Source organism: Podarcis pityusensis, assembly GCF_964106645.2.
Source record: "Podarcis pityusensis genome assembly, chromosome: 5".
In the NCBI taxonomy this organism is placed as follows: Eukaryota; Metazoa; Chordata; class Lepidosauria; order Squamata; family Lacertidae; genus Podarcis; species Podarcis pityusensis.
This window is the reverse complement of record NC_138032.1, coordinates 68,954,818-68,972,981: the sequence shown is the minus strand read 5'-3', so window position 1 is coordinate 68,972,981 and position 18,164 is coordinate 68,954,818. Positions and strand designations below refer to the sequence as shown.

At 41.0% G+C, this 18,164-nt stretch overlaps 1 protein-coding gene across 1 annotated transcript in view; it reads right to left on the bottom strand.

Annotated features, from left to right (window-relative positions):
• MICU1 (mitochondrial calcium uptake 1) overlaps positions 1 to 3,126 on the bottom strand; it is a 129,325-nt gene extending 126,199 nt beyond the window's left edge. Inside the window, exon 1 of the mRNA XM_081004734.1 lies at positions 3,006 to 3,126. The gene's annotated coding sequence lies outside the window, so the exon portion shown is untranslated. The remainder of the gene's footprint in view (positions 1 to 3,005) is intronic.
• Positions 3,127 to 18,164: the final 15,038 nt, after the last annotated feature.

The following is an 18,164-nucleotide window of genomic DNA, read 5'->3' as shown; positions in this document are numbered from 1 at the left end:
GGATTCTGGTCTGGGGAAGAATCTGCCCCCTTGTCTCCCCAAGGAGCTGAAGAAGAAATGTATTAGTCTACATTTATTTATTTCTCTTAGTCACTTACCACAAAAGGCCTGGAAGCAACTATTGTTTTAATATTGTGTTACCTACCTTGCATTTATTTATTTTATTTCTATAGCGCCCTTCATAAGGATCACGAGGTGGTTTACAATATAAAAACCACAAAAATATGTAACATAGTAACAAACAAAAACAATACAGTTTAAAAGGTCGTAAACTGTTTAATTAGCCAAAGGCCTGAGAGAAGAGGAATGGTTTTGCCTGGCGCCTAAATATATGTAAATGTTTAATAAAAAGTTACAAATGTTAACTATTTATAGTAGTTAAAAGTTGACTATAAAATATTGAAATAAGTAATAGCATCTGGCCTTCTTGCTAAATTGAAGGGCCTTATTGTTTTAAAGTGGTTCTAACAACACACACACACAGTTTTCTAATAGAACAGAGCAGCCACTCTGAGTGGGTGCCAACCGTGGCTGAGGGCAATGACTTTGGCATCAGGCTCATGCACCGCCCTGTGCAGATACGCCAGCCATACGTTCAAAGGGTTGTGGAGTCGCCTCCTAACCAGATGCGCTACTTGTGTTGAGCCAGCATTGGCGTCGGGAGCAAGGGGGGAGAGAGCGGTTGCCACTGAGGAAGGGGCAGTGCTGCTGCCCGTGGAAGCTGACCACTGTAGAAGAGGAGGAGGAGGAGAGAGCCTGGGGTTTTTTCCAGAAAAAATGGTGTCGGTACTGCACATACCGCCAGAAAAAAGCACTGGTTAAAAGTGAGAGTGCATGAGTGCAGAGACCTACATTCAAACCCGCACATAGCAGGAAGCTCCCTAGATTACCTTGATCTATTCACTATCTCTTTAATTTGCTACATGGCATTGTGAGTACTGGATAAAAGTAAGAAATGATGCACACCATCCTGAGCTACTTGGAGAAAAAGTGGAACCTGAACATGATGTAAGGTGATAGTTGCTTGTATGCTACTATTAACCTGGTCTATCAAGGGCTAAGATACCCCTGTCTTCTCAGTCCATTTTCATTTACCTATGAAAACTCATCCCACTATGGTCCCTACCTCCCCTGCTGTTACAAACTGACTACTGTTCAATCTCCCTTGCATATTTTATAGAGAGATGGGGTATAAAGATCAAAGACTCCGGAGTGTGGAACTAGGGGAAACCTGAGTTCAAATCCCCATTCACTTACAAGGCTTACTGGGTGATCTTGGTCTAATAGCCAGCTCCGCACGTAAACACACAAGGGTTCTTGTGAGGACAAAGTGCAGATGTAGGTTACTGTTAAATCCTTGGGGAAAGTGTGGGATAAAAATATAATTGTGAAATAAAATAAATACTGTGGCATTTGCAACCCTGATTTAATAGACAAGACAAAACACAATATTACAGGAGCATAAGCTGGAAAGCATTGTCTCTTAGCTGTAGACTTCCCAAACCAGGTACCTTCTAGATGTTCTGCACTACATTTCCCATCAGCTCCAGCCAGCATGGCCAATAGTCAGGGATTATGGGAGTTGTGGTTTAAAAAAACTGGAGGGCACCAGGTCAGGGAAGGCTTCTTTGCTATAAAGGAGACCTGACCGCATTAGTTATACCACAAGGCAATTATAATGACAGAGAAAAGGGAGAGTTGCCAGGATCCATATTAGTTTCACTGTGGTTGAGATAGCGTTTTCCAACCAGTGAGCACACAAAGCCCTATCAAGAGGCGGAAAAGTTTCTCAACATACCAATCATATTTGTGAAATATGGCAGACTTACTAAAATAAAGTCAATTCTGAACTATTAAGGCTGCAGTCCTAAGCACGCTTACAAGAAAATTATGTCCTACTGAACTCACTGGAGCTCATCTGAAGTAAACACAAATGGAACTAGGCAGTAAGCATTTTTCTTTAAGCCATAAGAACAGATGATTGGCTTAAATGGGCTTTCTAGGATGCAGGTGGTGTGGCGACTTCACCCATTTAAAGTAGTTCTGGGTCAATTGAGTATAGATCATTCAGTCTCTTTCTGAGGAAGCAAGAATATACAGTTTCTAGGTAGAGTTGCATTGCTAAGTTAAACATGCACAGCCACCAGTACGAAATAACCCCAACTTTTAAATACATTGTAATACAACCAAAGGGGAAGGGGATAATATGAATAAAGAAACCACCTTCTGCTTATGTGATTCTTGTTTTCCTCGTGTCACTTAAACCCACTTACAGAATATCCAACAGATTATATAGAGCCAGGAAGCAGGATAAGGGACACTATGCTACCAGGCAGGTAATTTCATGGATGCACCACATAAAACATATTCCTGCATCATACTCATAGCTCAGTACCTCTATAGAACCCAGAGTGCAAACTGCTTTACAGAGCTGTTCTTTTTATTCCGAATTAGGCACTTATCGCCTACCATAGGTTCCACACAGAAACACAGGCATCAGCAGCGTCCATAAAATATGTCAAACAACAAGGGGGTGGGGTCAGGGTACCAAAATCATAGCAAAGGGGTTTCTTAACCAAAAGAACCCGCCCCCCGCCCGCCTGCCACTTCTCTCCTTATAAATGTGATATAAAGAGAAAGCTTGAAGGGAAATCCCTTAATACATTAGAAGATGAAAAAACCTAGCCTGTCCCTGAATATGCAGCGGGGAGGGACAGCGCCAGGGGGAGCAAACATGGTTGTTCAAGGCTTGACAAAGCTTGGGATTGAAACCACTTCCCGTGCTAGGACGTAAACAAGGCAGAGAAACCTTCCTGAGCATGTGCAGAGTGGCTTGCGTTTCTCAACACCGAACAGCTCCTAAACACCCGGGGGGCGGGGCTTCCAGACGAGACTTCCAGCCCCGTTTGAGACTCGCCGCCAGCATCTGCTACCGTGAATACGGTGCCAGCCCGGAGCTCCCTCCCGCCGCTATCTCCGTCGGTTTCTTGCCGCCCGAGCCTTACCTGGGCAGCAGCAGCAGCAGCCTCTGGGCTGAGGGGTCGGGGCTGAGGCGATTCCGCGTCGAGCGCCACCGAGACACACAGGCAGCAGCGGAGCAATAGGAGGCCAGCTCCGCTCTGCCAGGCAAGGATGGGAAGCCAGGCCGCGGTGGCCTCGACCACGCCCCCGTCTCCAGGCCCCGCCTGCGACCCCGCCTTTCTGTCAGAGGGCGCGGCGCGATGGCATCACCACAGCCGTCACTCCCGCCCCGCCCGCGCGCTTTGCCCCGCCCACTCCCTCCCGAAGAGTTTCCTCTTGTCGTGTTGGCGACGCTGCTGCGTCTCGATTCCGGCGCGGGCGCGTTGCTCTGCGTCGCGTTAAAGGCTACCCAATATGTTGTGGGCATGAGGTCTCATGGGCTTCATTGCAATGGGAGTAAGCCCCATTTAATTCAAGAGGGCTTACTTCTGAGTAGACATGGCTAGGCTTGCGCTGTTAGCCATTATTTATGTATTTGTGTTCTTTATTTATTTCAGAGAATTTGTATGCCACTTGATTTTAGGGGTAAAAAACCCCAAAGCTGATTACAAATACACACACACACACACACACACATATATAAACAATGAAATCATCACTAATAACAACCATGATTTAAAACGTACAGACAGTTAAAAGCACAATAGAATAGACTAAAAAAAAAACAACCCACCTCATGCGAGCTTCCTAAACATCTGGCTAGGCATGTCTAAATAAGAATGTCTTCAGAGCAGGGGCCACATAGAGTGCCAGACTGTAATACCAATAGGCATGGAGGGAACATGGTAAAAAGTTGTTATTAATTGAACTTACTAGTCACTATTCGTATAACTCAAAAGCAAGTTAGAAAATATGCATTTAATATGCCTCATAAAAGTATGCATACTTTTCAGCAAAAAAATTCTGCTGAAATAAATAGAAATCAAACTAAAACAATAAAACAAAATTAGTTAGGGGAGGAGTTAAGTATTATCCTAAGGTGATAGGTAGGTAGATGATACATCCATATATATGGATATATATGCACCTGCCAACTTATCCATGCACCTGATGAAATAGATGGTTAGGCCACAAAAGGTTATGCCATAACAGATGTGATAGTGTTCAAGATTTATTGGTTTTGTTCTAAGGAATTTTGTAAACGCCTGCCTTGTAGCCTTTGTGTATTGTAGTCTAAAGCGCAAGATGATGTACAGGTTGTTGAGTTTTTTCGTAGGCTGAAGCTGCAGTTTTAAAGACACGTTCTGAGGAATAAGAAATTCCTTTCAAATCAACATATCCAGTCAAAGCCATAAGAACAAGATCTGGATTTAACAAAGAAACCAAGCTCTTTTCTTTTCCTTTTCTTTTATAACACTCAGCAATCAGTTGTTTTCACAAGAGATATAATGAGATTGCTCTCAGCCGAGATTGTGTATCTTTGCTCTAAATAAAGTGCAACCATGGAATGTTTTCCCATGTGCATGTGATTGTAGGACGGTTTTTTTAAGTAACCTTCCTCCCCATGATCTTCACTGTGGGACAGAAAGTATAAGAGCAACTTCAAAGCCAGATTTTAGCTTATTGGTATTCAATTAATTTAATGGGTAGCCTCAATGGTTTCAGAACCTTATATGCAGTGGCTGCATTAAGGTCAAGTTTTGGAGAGATTAAAAAGAGGGGAGGAGAAAGCTGAGGGAAAACTAGAGAGGGTGACACAAGAGGAGAGAGAAAGAGATGAAAGAGTAGATACATTTTAAAGTGGATTCCACTTTTGGAACCTGGGGTAAAAGGTGGTTCAGTTCAGGTATGGGAAATGATGAAGGGCCCTGTTATTGTCTGTCTAGGTTTGCCTTCACATTTCAGTCTCTGTAAATGCAAACAGAGCTTTTTGTGCAATGTGAACATATCCTTCCTGTTTAGCAATCTCCACAGTCAAACCTCAACTTACTTAATGGTTGCTAGCACCCCACACACACACACACACACACACACACACACACACACACACACAGAGCTAACTTCTGAAACATTCCCATTACTGTCTCTTTTATCAGTGATTGAATCATCAGCAATTGGCAGAGGATAACAGCCTCACCTGCTGATTTCTATAGATCAGTCCTCTCTTGAAAGCACAGAAGCTGGCCAGTTGGTGATGATTTTCCTGGTCAGCTGACAACCCAGAATTTAACTGTTCTTAAAATATGGTAATTGTTCTGACTCATTTTAATATTATTAGTTGCCTTGGAGGACTTTTGACACATTGGGGGAAAATAAAAAATAAAAGCCCTAGCCTTGGCAGAACTCCTTTGCCTTAAACTGCTTATCAGCCAGAAACTGTACGTTAAACTTTTCCATTACTGCCATACCCATGCCAAAAACAGCAACTGGTTTTATGTCTGGCATACAGGTTTTTTATATTTTTGTAAACCACTTAGATGTTTTCTTACAACAGGTGGTATATAATTTTTGATAGATAATAACAGAAGAACCAAAAAGTACCCCCAAAATTTGGCACAAAATACTCTTGAAATGTTAATTTTTTGGGTGCAGTGAAAATTTTATGCTAGAACTTTAACATCTCCATGCAGTGAGTAAACAGATATATTTTCAGCATTGCTGCAAATTAATAATCCCCATGACACCTAGGAGATGGAAAGCCATGACAGTGAGATAGATTTCAAACTTGTACTGTATATCATTATAATATGCATGTGCTTTTAATGTTCCTACCTAAGAAGTATTGACTTGAGCTTTAGAATGTTTTCAAATCTTTCACATATGTGCGTGTTTCAGTTTTGAACTCTTCACAATAATTTGATCCAAAACACAGTTAACGAAAGGAAATGAAGGTCACATTGGTATAACTGGAAATTATACGGTAAATAAGCTAAGAATCTTGGCCAAAATATGCCTAACCCAAAATGTTTCTCTCTTCTATATAGCAGGCTGCTCAGTCCATACCAGTCCGACGTCCCCATTTTCTAGATATGAATGCTATTTGTTGAAACAAAATGAATCAATTCTTTTAAGCAGATATTGAATCATGATGGCAGCCTTCAAAATGCCATTATAAATAGTATAGATTGTGGACTAATCTCTCCTGGGAAATCCAGAATCCTCCTCTGCTTACAGTTTCATGCAGCTAAGAACTTTCTGTTCCAGCAGACTTTTCATTTCTGATGTCTGCTCTGTCATATTTGTATTGCTTGTGTGATCTGTTTATATTTTGCTTTTATTGTTTTAATGCTCTATTTTTATTGATTTAAATCTGTTAGTAACTTGGTATATAACATAGAAAGCTGAGCTATAAATATGGAAAACTGGAATTATTGGATAGACCTTGAATATATCACATTGAAAAAGGAAATGGGAATTTTAATGAAGTTAACAAAGTCTTTAATCCAGTGTACATGGAATCACATATAACCAGACAGACAAGGCAAAAAAATTATTAATGGGGTGAGAATTCTATCATTTGTTTTCCACTGGAGCATGAAATTAACATTGCTTACCTTTTATTGTTGTTGTTTATAGAAAGACTAATGATCATCATACAAAGACTTTTGTAACCAAATGGTTCATTTAGAAAGCAAGCAACAAGAAAATATAAGGGAAATGAGTTTGCGTAGATATTTAGAATATTGCTTTATATGTCATTTGAAAAATCTGTTGAAGGAATGACATGAGGATACTTGAAGAAAAAAATAAGGTAGCATTAGTTTTGGACTTCATAAAGTGCATTTTGCTTCAACCCAGTTAAAATGACCCCATCCACTATTTGAGGATATTCTAAAATATACTGTTTTCCATCCTCTTCTAAAAAGCAAATCTGCTCTAAAAATCCACAAAAGAACATTTTACTGAAAGTCATACCTGGAGAAGCTCAATGAAGGTTATTTTCTTCTTTTATTTTTTTAGCCATAGCCAACATCTGGTATTTCTGCTACAATGCCATTTTATCTAAGAATTAGTATACTAGCTTGTTCTTCCACATATTTGGGAATGGGAGGAGAGATGGGCAAAAATGTGAGTTGGTTTGTTTGTTGTTGCATTTTTTTTTAAAAAGCATCTAAGATTATAAACCCAGGTGGACTGGTAGGAGATCTGGTCTACTTTATGGCAAAAATGTTTGTACTGTCATCACATTTTATAATTAGGTTATATTCAATGTAAAAGTCTTTTCATAGCCACTGTTGGGAGATAAAATGATATAACACAGCTGCTGACATACACAACTTAGCTATCCCACTAGTCAGCTTTGAAAGCAAAGCCAACCTCTACTCTGGATCAGAGGACATTTGGCAGTGGGGGCTGTTAAAATTGACTTCTAATGAAAATTCCTCCCTTCCTTCAGCAACTATCCTTGTATGCTTTAGCTATGAAGCATTCTACTCTGCAGCAGAATACATGAAGTAATAAATTATACATAAACACAGCTTCTTCCTGGTACATATGGCTCAGAGAGACCACCTGTCCCTGTGTGTTACTGCAAAAAGCACAGGTGCTGGAGCTTATAATATCAGGAAGCTAAAAATAGTGCATTTTCCCTACCCTAATTTTTGTCTATAATAAGCCTAACTTTCTCTCTTACTAGCTAGAGCATAAAACCAGATTAAGGGTTTGATGAAGTAGACTTCTTTGTAGTAAATGGTGTGCTTTCAAGTATGCGTTTCATGACTTTGCAATTGCAAAGTATTAATTTTTCTCAAGCACTTCACCCTTCAGTTCACTGTAACATGAAATAAGGCACAATTTACATATTTCACCAGTTTTAGTGTAAATAGATGCAGGAGGTTTACCTTCATCGGGGTGAGAAACCTCAAGCCCTAAGGGGCTAAATGCAACCCTGAAGACCTTTCTATGTGATCCTAGCCAAATTCAGGCCATAGCTAGTTCTGCTTCAGATCATCCAACCGTACTTTTGCCTGGCAAAAATGGCTCCTTGAACTATGACCATGCCTCTTCTTTACCTGCATGTGGGGTGGAGGAATGTGGGTAGAGGATGGAGAAACCTTTCCCTTTTGCATAGGTAGAACATAGGCTATAATTTCCTAAGCACTATGGGTAGAGTTTTTACAGTGCAATCACCCCACTGCTATGGGTCCTCTTCCAGTATACCTAGTGGGCTTACTCCTCAGGAAGTGGGTGTTTGACTCCAGCCTCAGGTTGTGATTTTAAAGACTGTGACTTAAGAGTCCCAATGATTTTTAAATGGATCCCCCAGCATTCCAGTAGACTTTCTAGGCAATAGTTCTTAGAATTGGGATGTTAGTAAACCACCCAAACCCATGGATTCAAGTTACAAGAAAGGAGATTTCTTGGAGGTTTTTGAGCAGAGGTTGGATAACCATCTGCCATGGATGCTTTAGTTGAGATTCCTTCTTTGCAGGGGGTTGAACTAGATCCCTTGAGGTCTCTTCCAGCTGCTCAATTCTATTATTGATGGCCCAAGTCATTTCACGTCTGATCAGCGTTCCTCTGGCTTGCCCCTGTTCCTTTAGCAGGGATTTGATATGTAAAAATAAGCAGTTGAAGCTTTTCATGACATCAGGTCTATAACATGAATAAGGAACCTGTGACCCTCCATATGTTGTTGGACTATAACTCCTATCAGCCCCAAGCCAACATGGCCAGGGATGATGGGAGTTGTAGTCCAACAACTTCTGGAAGGTCACAGGTTCCCCATACCTTATTTTCATAGGACTGCAGTGTGAGTTGTTATGAGAGCAAGAGCACAGACCTGCACATGTGTGCTCAGATGTAAATACCACTGAGTTCAATGTGACTTACACTCAGGTAAGCAGCTAAAGGATCACAGCTTGATAGTGCAATCAGATGCATGCTTACTCAAAAGTAAGGCCTGTTGAGCTTAATGGTACTTTTGTTGTTTAGTCGTTTAGTCGTGTCCGACTCTTCGTGACCCCATGGACCAGAGCACGCCAGGCACTCCTGTCTTCCACTGCCTCCCGGATTTTGGTCAAACTCATGCTGGTAGCTTCGAGAACACTATCCAACCATCTCGTCCTCTGTCGTCCCCTTCTCCTTGTGCCCTCCATCTTTCCCAACTCCCATGTAAATGTGCATATAATTTAATGTGGTGGCTGGTCCCTTCTTTCACCAAATAAGTGGGAAGCACATTTCCTCTACATGTGATCAAAGTGACCGAAAGGAATCTGGGATACCGGTAGAAGCAGCTACAGAAGCAGATGCAATGGCAGCAAAGGTAAACAGGTGAGACTGAGGTGTCCCTGTGGCATCAGCAGCAAGAGCAAGCAAAGGATGGCTTTTGTGCACCACCTTTATGGCGGGAGCTTGGGACAGTTGTTCCATATGCCCAAGGGCAGAGAACCCCTACCAGCACTGCTGTATTATTTTCGAAACCATGAAACATAATTAGCCCAAGATGCTGTGTTAGTTCTTGTTTTTTTATTTTAATGCTGGTTTCCTTTTCTTTGAGACAATAAGACTATTATTTTATGCCTTGGGATACATTTTGATACAGCCTTTCAGTACTGAGTATACATACTACTCCCTTGGATACAATTGTCGCACAAAAGCTACTCTTTAAAAGTCCTTTGAACTGTTGTATGAATTTATGAATTTAGAACAAAGGTAATGGTACCTAAGAAGAATTTCAAAAGAATATTGAGTGACTAAAGAACTGTAGGACAAATCTGACTATATTGCCTCCCAGGGAGTGATTCAGATGTAGAAGAAAACAAATAGGGCAAACTGACATGCTTCCTTGTGCTAAATATTTAGGTAACACTGTGGGCCTATTGCAGGCATAGCCAACGTGGTGCCCTCCATATGTGTTTGGACTACAGCTTCCATCAGTCCTAAGCCAGCACATCCAACTGTCATGGATGATGGTAGCTGTAGTTTAGCAACATCTGGCAGGCACTGTGTTGTCTGTCCCAGGCCTACACCTTCGTTTATTTCAACAATTTATAATTCTCACAGTATGGTGAATTACCTTGGAGGCAAGATTTGGAATTGATTTTTCTCACCTTGTACAACTATGCATCTGAGACACATTCCTGAGAATATTTATGTAACCACTAAAGTTCTGCTAGATTCCGTTCCTAAACAGTATCACACATATAACATCCCAAATTTGATTGCACTTTTTGAGTAGGTTCAAGCTACATTTTATTGTTAGCCTGTGCTGCTGTCTGAAATCCGGATGGGTGTAATCACAGGACCAATGTAGGGAAGGGACTTTTGCTTGCTTGGATGGAAATCCTATCTGCCGGCCTGAAATTCCTTTTCCCTAATTCCAAGTTTTTGGTAGGTGGGGTATAGTCAGTTCAGTAACAGGCTTTGCTCTTTTCCTTATTGGTTCACATATTCATACCTGGGCTGGTGCTCCCATTAGGCAAAGTGAGAAGGGCCACTTCAGGAAGCAAGCTGTGATCATCATAAAAGAACAGATTATTGCCATATCTTTCCCTGCAGCCCAGGACCTGCTTTCTTTTTGGGAGTCTGCTGTGGTGTTCAGAAGCTGATGCCATGATTTGCTAGCAGTTCTAGCAAGTTGATCCAACCCAGATTTTATTTAGTACTCAATCTCTCTCTTTATTTAGTACTCAAACTTTCTCTCTCCTCCCATCCTCCTGCTTCAGCTTCTGCCTCTGATTCTGGAGTTCTCTCTGCCACAGACTCTCCCAGCTCACTAAGCCCTATTACCCTTCAGCAGCTGACACCTCCCTCCTCTTCTCCCTCTGACAGCGCACCACCAATCCCTGGGCCCTGAGCCTTCTTCCCTTGGGGTATCCCCAGCTGGTTCCCCCCACCATTCCTCTGCATCCAACCGGTCCATAGACATCTTTGGGCTAAACATATCCCTCAGCAGCAATGAGTGGGAATGGTCTGTATCCTCTAAGGAAGTGTATCGTCTAACAAAGTGATGCTAACAAGGGCATCTGGCAAGTTTAACTGGATATTTATCTAAGAAAGACTCAGAAGCCCCATATTTCAGCCCACCTGCGGGATGCAGCCTACTGAGGCTCGATCATCATTGCCTTTCGTGAGATAAAGATTGATGCATGTAACCATGTTTAAGAGCCTGAAAGGCATGGAGCGGCTGGGAGCATTGTGACACTTTTGTTTGCCTGTGTAGATATTATGCGGCTCATCAGTTTATATGGTGAACAACTGTTTATGGTCTCGTTTTATGCATGGCACGCATTATTTTACTTTTCAACATCCCTGGCCTCATAAACAAGGCCTGCTTTTTCCTCTCTCTTTCATCCCATCCCCCGCTAAAGCAAATCTAGCATCTTTAAAGATCACTGGATAGCATTGCAGTAGCAGTCGATTCTAGATTGATTTTAAGTATACTGTATTTTGTTTCTGTTCTTTTGAATCTTGTTCTGCTCTAAATAGATCTCCTTGGGCTCAATTTGCAGCCATTCCATAAAGAAATCACATGATGATCATCAGAAAACCAACAACGTTTAACCAATTTATGTTGGATTAATACAGTAAAATAATCCCCGAGGATTTACTTGGATCTCATGGATAGTGTAAAGAAAGCTGCTGTTGGGTGAAAAATCTATCACCATGACTTTATTTTGAGTAGAGGTGTTTCTGCAAACCGTATACTGTATGAGTTTTGAAAGACAAGCATACTGGTAATAATTGAAGTCTTACCTATTTTACTGGCCAGTTATCAATAATCCTCCATCAGCCTTCCCTTCATTTTTAGCTCAATATTTGATGTTCCCTGTCATTTCTGGGGGGATTTTAATTCTTTTCTCCCTTAGATTTCTTTATTATTCTCCATTTTAAGGCTCTATTTCTGAATATTGGAACTCTCTGCAATCAACCAGTTGCCTTCCCTGTACTCTGTTTGGTGCCTGCTAAAAACATTATTGTTTAGACAAGCCTGCCCAGATGCTTAGAAAGCTGAGGTAATTTCAATCTGCTTTAGTATGTTAACTTTAGTACATTTTAAAGTAGGGTCGACTGCTTTTTTTGCTTTTCCCGTTTTATCTTTTTGTAAACCGTTTTTGAGGTTTCTTTTGCAATAAAACAGTGCATAAATTTTATGAAATAAATAAAACAAAGTCATCCTGGAGTGATGACTTCCTGGGGATACTTCATCCGCCCTGCCCCCTCCCCGAGGTTTCCTCTGGGCTGGACAGGGGTGGGGGAGTTTGAAGCCAGAAGACATTCTAGCCTTCGTTTCCAAGCACAATTCAAAGTGTTGCCCTAAACCCTAAATGGCCTTGGCCCAGTATACCTGAAGGAGCATCTCCACCCCCATCATTCAACCCGGACACTGAGGTCCAGCTCCGAGAGCCTTTTGGCGGTTCCCTCACTGTGAGAAGCGAAATTACAGGGAACCAGGCAGAGGGCCTTTTCGGTGGTGGCGCCCACCCTGTGGAACGCCCTCCCATCAGGTGTCAATGAAATAAACAACTACCTGACTTTTAGAAGGCAGCCCTGTTTAGGGAAGTTTTTAATGACTGAGGTTTTAATGTATTTTTAATCTTTTGTTGGAAGCCACCCAGAGTGTTTGTGGAAACCCAGCTAGATGGGCAGGGTAGAAATAAATTATTATTATTATTATTATTAGAATGTAAAAGGAGCCTAACAAGTGTCTTGCCAAATGCAAGGTGGTTCTTTCAATGAGATTCAGAAGCAATACAAACACAAGTGAGTGAGATTTTGTTCTAAACAGCAAGCGTTATATACATTACCAAGCAAGCACATCGACCTGCCACTGGGAAGCCCTCAAGAAGTGGTGAAGTGACACCCCCAGGCAGTCTTCATTTTTTGCATGACCCTCTGGCCATCAGTTCGTGCATGAGCTTCTCAGAACTATACCCCCCAAACCATCTGATTTATAGATAGCTAACCTGTATGGTTTGCCTGACTGCCTACGTGCTACTAGCTACGTACAGATTATTCGTTAGCCACTCTGTTCTACACCAAAGAAGGTCAGAAGGTACCAATCACTATCGCTTCTTCCTTCCACCAGGTTATACATTAAAGGCTGCTCTCAGCCATCAAAGCACTTTAACAAGAGATAGAGATGGGAAGTAAACAGAGGCAGGAAGAGGGAAACCGAGTGAGATCGCTAAACTCCTCAAAATACAAATATATTCTGGATAGGTTGCCCATACCACAAGCCAGGACTTGAAGAACCAAAGCCAGGACTGCCGCAAGGAAATTCTCCTGAGTGCCTCTCACACTACCATACCTGCCCAGTGCTTCAGGGAGCATGCCAGGCAGCAAATAGGAAAAGAAGCATGTGTCTGCAAACCAGGGGATGGACCATTAAGAATTTCTGTCCTTCAAGCAAGGGGGCAGAGGCTCAGAAGTCCACTATTTATGGTCAGTCTTTCTCTAAGGAGGTTGCTCACTAGGAGATGACTTGTGGGTACCAGGCAGATTGGTACAGCAGGTTCATCAGGTTCCCCGCAATGATCGTCATCCTTGGTTCTCAATGCTGCTGATGCAACAGTTCCATAGAATACTACCAGGGAGACTCAGGTTCAAATTCCTGTTCAGCCATGTGATCTTGGACTAGTTACTCGAGGACCAAAACTACCTTATATGGTTTATTTATTTTTATTTATTTCATAATTTTTATATACCACTTGATTGTAGATTGAGGGTTCAAAGCAGTTATTTTGAGCACCACCTGATAGGGTGTTCTGCATTTACTCAGGAGTAATCCCCACTAAATTCAGTGAACTAACTTCCTAATGCTTGTTTTTGGTATGTTGCTTCACTTAAGCTAAAATCCTATCCAAACTTGCTTGGGAGTAAATGCTATTGAACTCAGTGGGATTTACTTCTGAGCAAATGTGCATACAATAAGGTTGTCACAGTGATTTTCAATTTCTTTTCCCCTCTGTTTTTTTTAATTTCACTCCCGCCAGTTTCATTTAATTTTCTTGATCTATATTTAGGAAGGGAATTTGAGATTACAAAAGACTTTTCATCTGAGCTCCTTTTCTGTAATAAAATCTGATTGGAAGTGCTTTTGATAATGCTGAATAAGGCTTTTAAAAATATATAATCTTCAAAACCATGGAATAAATGCTTTGTAGTTGAGCCCAAAACCCAGTTATGATATAATGCTTGTGTTAAAGCCAATTTAATTTTCATGACTCCAGTGTCACTAAATAGGTTTAAATTTAAGCTTTCGTTGCGAACAGATCTTTCCAAATTGTGCAGTGCACCAAAAATGATGATTATGATGATAATAATTATAATAATATAACAAAATGTTAAAAGGTTTAAACATAATGTTAATACCAACTAGAGTGAGTTTAGATTGGTACAATATTTCCATTTAAATCCTCCACAAGTTATTTTACCCTACAGGGCAAAGCATACAAATACAACATGATTACCTGTATATTTTGGACTATAGAGCACAAAGCCTTAGGAGATTTCCCCACAAATGTTTATTTGTATTTTCGAAAGTAGGAAACAATAAAACTGAACGTTACAAGATGAAATAAAGCAAGGTCATGCACAACACAGAGAATTCCCCACTTGAGAGGTAGTGGTCTTTCATGAAGGTGAATAAGGAGGTCCTGACATATTGCCATCATCATAGAAACACAAGCATTTATACCAACATAGAATCATAGAGTTGGAAGGGGACCCTCAGGGTCATCTAGCCACCCCCCTGCAATGCAGGAATCTCAACTAAAAGCACCAATGAATTATGATCAACCAACCTCTGCTTTAAAACCTCCAACAAAGGATAGTTCACCACCTCTCGTGGGAGACTGTTTCACTGTTGAATAGCTCTTACTGTCAGAAAGTTCCCCCCTCCCATATGTTTAGTCAAAATCTCCTTTCTTGTTACTTGAAGCCATTGGTTCGAGTCCTACCCTCCAGAGCTGGGTATCCTATATCCTTCCAAGATGAGTCCTGCTTTGTAGCAGGCCAAATGCCCTGCACAGCCATGTTTACAAAATATATGAATGGGAACCAAACAGAGTCAAATGCATCAGGACTGGCTATTCTTTTTTGGGGGGGGAGTTATTGTCATATATATATATATATACACACACACACACACACACTATATATATATATATATATATATATATATATATATATATATATAGTGTTAGTTTTCCAGCCAATGTAATGCACCATACTTGAGAATAGCAGCTGGAAATCCCCATTCCGAATGCTATAAAAAGGGGAATTATAAATTCCTTGTACAGTTTTCCCTCCCAACACATCTGAAAAAAATAGATGCCAGGAAAAGTTTTTTTAGCTTGACCCATGATCATTGCTATTCCTCCCAAAAAAAACTTGATTCCAGAACCCTGCAACCAAAGGAGAGAACCAAAAGTGTACCTCACAAGCCACAGCACCTCCAGCGGGTAGAATTCAATGTGTTGTGTATACCGCTCAATTTGACAGGTGTCATATGCCACCAATATGCTAACTTGCATGCACAGTTCTTTATGGAAACAAGCAGCATTCACCCCCATATTCTCTCCCACTCTGAATCATCTATCGCAACACCTAGACCCACCTCCCAGGCTGCTTTCATTCCTTGACAGGTGCCATGGTGCATTTCAATTTCGGTGCTGCAAATCAGTCCTTCAGTCGGCTTGCTGTAGGCATTCAGACTCAGAAAGCAAGAGAAACACAAATTCCAGATATGCCGCGCAGAGCCCCTGACAGACTTTGAACTTGAAGCACCGGGATCCAATTTGCTCTATGCAGTAAAGGGTAGCTATCTTTTCATCTGTGAGTGGCTTGCTTCAAACTCCCATCTTCTTCCGATTCCCTCAGTTTTACAAAATGCTTTCCCCCTTCTAACTCTTGGTCATCCAGGAAAGGACCATCACCTCCTGCTGAGCATCGTATGAAATGAAGATCCAAATGACAAAGTCCCAGGTAAGATTAAACCCCATTACTGATCTACCCGTTACACACCACCACCTCTCCATACAACTGCTATTAACCCTGGGAAGTTGCCTTATACTGAGTCAGACCACCTAGCTCATGAACTGAACCTGTGTCTTCTGAATGCAGGCAACATGCCCAACGACTGAGCTACAGCCCTTCTTCTAAGCTACAACACACAAGAAGTCCCACTCACCCATATCTCATGTCATGTTGACTTTGGTCCTCAGATGCTCATGTAAACACTGATATCTGACGCAACAAGATTAGGAACATGGTGACACGAAACAGCAATAAAATCAAATATTTATTTGAAAAAAGAGCCTGACCCCAGGATATTATTTCACAGCAGGCATTCAGCCCAAGAACATATATGACATAATACCAACAAAAGCAATCTATCCTTCTCCACTAAAGAATGCTGCTTCTTCTTCTTTATTAAATTTATAACCCACCCCGCTTCATCTGAAGATCACTGGGTGGTTTACAGTGGCAGAAGAATTTGGACATTTAAAGTTCAAATAATTGTCCAGCCACTTATCTTTTCAGTGGAAATAGATCTCATGAACACCTCGACCCAAAACTCTGTGAAATCGAACAATGGAATATTTCCCACCAGCTTGGGCAGTTTTAAAAGGGGTTAGACAAATCCATGGATGAGAACACTATCAATGGCTGCTAGTCATGATGGCTGTATATTACCTTCAGGACCAAAGGCAATATGGCCTCTGAACACCAGCTACTGGGGAGACAACTGTTGCACTCATGCCCTGTTTATGAGTTCCCCATGGGCATTTGGTTAGCCACAGTGATGACAGGATGCTGGACTAGATGGGCCTTTGGCCTGATCCAGCAGTACTCTTATGTTCCCAGAATGCTCCTTAATTTATGCAGAACATTTTATGTCACTGGAATGATTGGGGGTGGGGTGGAATCTTCTTGAATCTGGAGTTCTATGTGCACTGTGCACATTTACAGTTGCAAGATCTATGTCAAACATTTTTATCTGGGCCATACTTTCAGAATAAAAATTGGCCTGATATTTTATTGATAAGAAATGCATTGGAAAACAAAAAGAAGCAACTCCCATATGATCCTGGGACATCGAGAAAGTTTAAAACAATGCAGCTCCATTATAACATTAATCGTTCCCACAATATAATTACAGTGGTACCTCGGGTTAAGTACTTAATTCGTTCTGGAGGTCCGTTCTTAACCTGAAACTGTTCTTAAGGTGAAGCACCACCTTAGCTAATGGGGCCTCCCACTGCTGCTGCGCCACCGCTGCACAATTTCTATTCTCATCCTGAAGCAAAATTCTTAACCCGAGGTAATATTTCTGGGTTAGTGGAGTCTGTAACCGGAAGCGTATGTAACCCAAGGTACCACTGTATAAACAAGCCTCCTACATACATCCCTTAAGTGTATATACAAACCCAATGAGAAGTGTCAGCTTGCTTTTACTGGGTAATCTCATTTATATTAGGTCAAATTTGAGACAAACTTTCATGTCCTCATTAACACAAAGAAACCTTTCTCTTTTCTGACCTTCCATATTTCTGAAAAGAGTTGAAAATCCCTGTTCATCACACAATACTGTATGTCATGGAAAATGGTAGAAGAGTAATCAATGCTCTTGGAGATTATTTTGGTACTCAGTGTGGCTTAATGATCAATCCCTCTTCCCAGGGAACTCTGGAAATGGTAGCTCTGGGAGGCGAATAGATATCTCTTAACAACTCTCAGCACCCTTAATAAACTACAGTCCTTTAAAATATAGCGCAGGTGGGACCATTTGCTGAGGCCATCAAAAGATTTTTTTAAAAACAACCTGTATAACTATTAGTACAGCATCCATTAATTGGGAGGTATTGGGTGAAACTTTTTTTCATGGTTAGCAACTGTTTTTCCGATTGTTTCGTGATTGTGATTTGTGATTGAAATATTCCACAGTACGCTGTTAAAAAAGCATTTGTTTCAAAACAAAGTGCAGCATATGTTTTATCACTGTAGAAAAATAGGGTGAGCAGCCTTCAAGAAAGTAGCGTAAGTAGAATACACACACAACATTCCACTTCAAAAGCTGCTGTACCTTATTTTGTCTGTCTGCTACCTACTTTTTCTCCAGCCTCATTTTCCTTTTGATTCATTTTTAAAAATTACAAGCCTGTGGACAGACATGGAATTTTTTTATTCAGTTTTTTTAAAAAAATCTTTAGTGCACCTGATGCATATTAGGCATTTTATAATTATGATAAATATTA